Below are 4,062 nucleotides of genomic sequence, written 5' to 3'. Positions count from 1 at the left end.
TTGAGGTGGGATGATCCGCTTTTAATTTTTACGGTCAGGGATCATACGTGGCATAACTGCATACACATGATTAGCAGGTCATGGCTGCACACAGAAGGCCACAGACCCTCAAAGAGATGGTCTCCACTTGTGTACCTGAGCTGCAAACTCCAAGGAAAACTGTGTTTTTTTAGCTGGATTCAAAATTAAGTTACTTTTGATTAACTTGTTTGAGCTTGTCAGAGGTACAGCTAAACAACTTAGGTAGGAAGAAGGAGAAATAATTATTTTTCTCAATTTATTTCAATTTCACTCAATATATTTTTAACAATTAAAAATCCTGCACTCACTGGTACTCAGAGGAAGCTAAGAATATGCAGTAAATCTCATCTTCACATATGATAGCTGATGGGGTTTTATTTGCTACATTACAGAATCTATTGCCTCCGATGTTATTGTCTCCTGACCCCGGAAGGGGCACTCTAGGTGTCCTTGTTTTCCATCATGATCTTCTTGATCCAGTCCAGGTAGTTCCTCACATTGGTGTACAACCCGAAGGTACCACACTTGGGACCCCAGGAAATGATGCCAGCTGCAAAGTAGAGTGTATCATTGTGCGGATCCCGGACAACAAAGGATCCACCGCTGTCACCCTGGCAGCTGTCTTTGCCACTACCTCCAGCACAAATCATGTTTGATGAGAACACGTACTGGCTGGAGTCCCCAATTTCTGGTTTCTCCTTCTGACAGACCGCCATCTTAACTACGGAAATAAATGCCATGTTGAGGATTCGAGTTTTGTCTTTTGTCTCTGTACTGCCCCAGCCAGAGATGTAGCCAATCTCTCCTTCCTCCAGTATGTACTCAGGTTCTGGGCGAGGCAGGCAGATGGGTGAAACCTTATTACTAAGCGTCACCTTGGTCTCCAGCTTTATTAGGGCAATATCGTTGTCATAGTCTGTGCGAGGTGGTGGCACGCCTCTCTTCCACTTGTTATGTACGAAGACTTTCTTTGCAACAAGTTGATTTGTGGGACGCTGGTCATTGAGATTGCGGATTCCCACATACATTGTAGGGTTCTCCTCGTCCTCCACCACATGGGCTGCAGTCAAAACCCACTCATCGGAAATAAGAGCTCCACCGCCCCTTGGGTCCTTGAAGTAAACCTGCCATGGGAACATCCCATCCTTGGTTTTATTACCCCCGAATATCCGTCTAGTGCCAGACAGGTCAACGCTGACACCACAGACTGCAAAGACAGAAAAGGCAAGAACTCAGGGACGAAAGCAATGATTTGAGAGACCGCGAAGCAGGTGAGCCCTCAGCCCTTTACTTCCTTCTATGTAAGCATGGGCGGATCTAGCGGATCTCACGTACGCGAATTTACGGATTCGCAATCCGCAAAAATACGCGAACTCTCGCGGATTTGCGGATTTTTACGTTTTTTCTGTTGGCGCGCGTTCGCGAGGATTTGTGGACCATTTCGCAATTGCGAACTTACTTTTCGGCTCGCAACGGCCGCGACTATGTTGTTTCTATGTCTGGTTTATCATCACAGGTTCACAGCACCCTCTGTTTCACCACTGCCACCCTCTGGTACACCCATGCCACCCTCTGGTAAATCCTCACTGCCACCCATTAGGTTTGTTTATCACTGTAGATTATGGGGGTGAAAAAAAGCAAGCACACCTGCCCTGCTTCAACTGCCATGAATTAATTTGAGGTTGATTAATGTGTCAGTGATTTTGAAACTTCCAGTCTGGCTGGCACCTGCTTCCTTCCTTATCTGTAATTTGCTTTCTGTTGCAGTGAAAGCAAGCACACCTGCCCTTCTTCAACTGCCATGAATTAATTTGGGGGTGATTAATGTGTCAGTAATTTTGAAACTTCCAGTCTGGCTGGCACCTGCTTCCTTCCTTATCTGTAATTTGCTTTCTGTTGCAGTGCAATTTTTTTCACAGGACCTTTATGGTCTACTTGTAGCTATTCTATGAGCATGCTGTTTGGGTCATAGCAGGGTCATAGAATAGTTGCAAATAGGCAACTGAACTCTGGAGGTGCCCCTCAGGAAGCACTAGAGTGAATGGTTACTAATGTTAAGTTTGAACTTTTGCACCTGGTGATTGCTTTCAGTTTAGCAAAAATCGTTTTTCTGCAATTTCGCGCGATTTGCGGGGCGCGAATCCGTGCGAGATCGATTTCGGAAGCCGCGAATGCGTGCGAATACACTATTTTTTTTTTTTGCGGCGTGTATGTTCGCGTGATTTTTTGCATGTTTGCAAGGCGCTTGTAGTGATACATTTGCGAACTTACCCACGCGGTCGTACACGGGCGCGGCCATCTTGTTTCCGTGACATAATTCCATTTCCGGCCGCTATGTGTAATCTCGCAAAGTGTGCTGCTCGCTAGTACAATTTCGCGCGTGATCGCGAGGAAAATCTCGCGCGAACTTACCCACGCGGTCGTGAATGGGCGCGGCCATCTTGTTTCTCATTCATTGCTATGGTTCTGGGCATGCTTTCTGTATCCTCTCTGAATCTCTGCCATCCTTTGCTTGTTTGAAGTTTATTTGATCTATTTTACTTATTATCTATCCCTCTATTTTTCTAGCTCTATATTTTTGTGTTTTCTGCTACTTTTAGTTAATTTTAAACTACTTTTTAAAACTCTTTTCTTTTCTTCTTCCCTATTCTATTTCTTCTTTATCATTTAACTTCATTTCTGCCCAGACCATGGTAAAGGGAGCCGGGAAGTACCCTGAGAAGGGGAAGGGTCCCGCAGCCCGCGCCCGGCTCCCGTGCGGGCGTTTGAGGGGGGAGCAAGTGATGCCACGGGAGATCTTTAGCGCGGAGGAGGTGGGCGCACTAATCTTCTACGTCCAGCGCCGCCTCCCCAAGACCATCCTGCGAGGCGGCAAGATCGCAACGGGCTATGGCATCCGGGAGCGCCGGAAGCGGTCGGAGAAGGTGTGCCGGGCCATGTTTAAGCTCTCTGGGGTCCGGCGCACCTATAACCAGGCCACCCACCGCTGGACGGATGTCATGGACCGGGAACGGGACTTGCTGGACGCGCTCGGCGTAGAGGTCCCCGGGCTTGGTGAGTAGTAGTAGCTATTCATCACTACTCTGTTTTATCCGGCTCTGTTATTTGCAAATCTTTGTTCTTTACCAAGAGCAATAATGCTGCCGATTACATTGTAGGTAAATTATATTTCAAAATCTTCTATGCATTTCAGGTGCACTGCTCTCCTTCTCAGTAGCCTTGCTTGCTACTATGCTTATTTGTTTTGTATTTTGTGTTCATTTCATTGGCCTGAGAAATGATGTATGAGTGTAGTGTAAAGATAAGAACTGCGTAATGCTAGACACTAAGGGTCATATTTTCAATTACCGGCGCATCCCTGCAAAGTAGCAGGGATGCGGCAGTAATTGTGCACCATGCCACCACCACCCATTGGCCCAAACGTCACAGAAACCTTACGCATCTGTGCCGTAAAGGCGGCGCATTGCTGGAGTTGCGTGCCAACGATGGCGCAGCTCCAGCAATGCTCTGGGGTGGCCTATCTCCCCAATGCTGCATCAAGCCGTACGTCGGCTTCCAGCAGGCGCAGGGTTTGAGTCACGCATCATTGTCCTAAAAGTGACTGATTGACATCTTGTAGATTTCCCTCAGCCACTTTTAGGATTCTTTCCTGTGCAGGAACGCCCTCCCTTGCGCCGGAACGCCCCCTGATGGCGCAGGGCTTTACAACTTGATGCATCTCCCATATGCGTTTTTTTTAAATATATACGCCGCACCATGGCGACTCTTTTGTTCTGCCGCTGCGTCACAAAAGTCACGCAACAATGGAGGAAAATGAGCCGCAAGGGACTTCTAAATCAGCCCCAACAGACTGAAGTCCAGTCCTTCCTTTAGACACATGGCTATAAGAAGAAATAGTGGTGGTGGTCGGTGGATTGATAGTTTGAGTATTCACTGATCTGCAAGCAGGATGGACTTTGTCTGTCACTTCGCGTGCTGCGGACTGCTGCCTGCCAGGCCTAGGCAAACCTTTTTAGTAGTCTGTTTATTGAGTTACATAGG

At 47.4% G+C, this 4,062-nt stretch overlaps 1 pseudogene; it reads right to left on the bottom strand.

The window, feature by feature from the left end:
• Positions 1-461: 461 nt before the first annotated feature.
• On the bottom strand, positions 462-1,160 carry LOC144768934 (complement C1s subcomponent pseudogene; annotated as a pseudogene).
• Positions 1,161-4,062: the final 2,902 nt, after the last annotated feature.

The sequence above is a fragment of the Lissotriton helveticus genome, chromosome 7 (assembly GCF_964261635.1).
Source record: "Lissotriton helveticus chromosome 7, aLisHel1.1, whole genome shotgun sequence".
In the NCBI taxonomy this organism is placed as follows: domain Eukaryota; kingdom Metazoa; phylum Chordata; class Amphibia; order Caudata; family Salamandridae; genus Lissotriton; species Lissotriton helveticus.
Note: the sequence above shows the minus strand (reverse complement) of the source record. Positions and strands in the feature narration are given on the sequence as shown.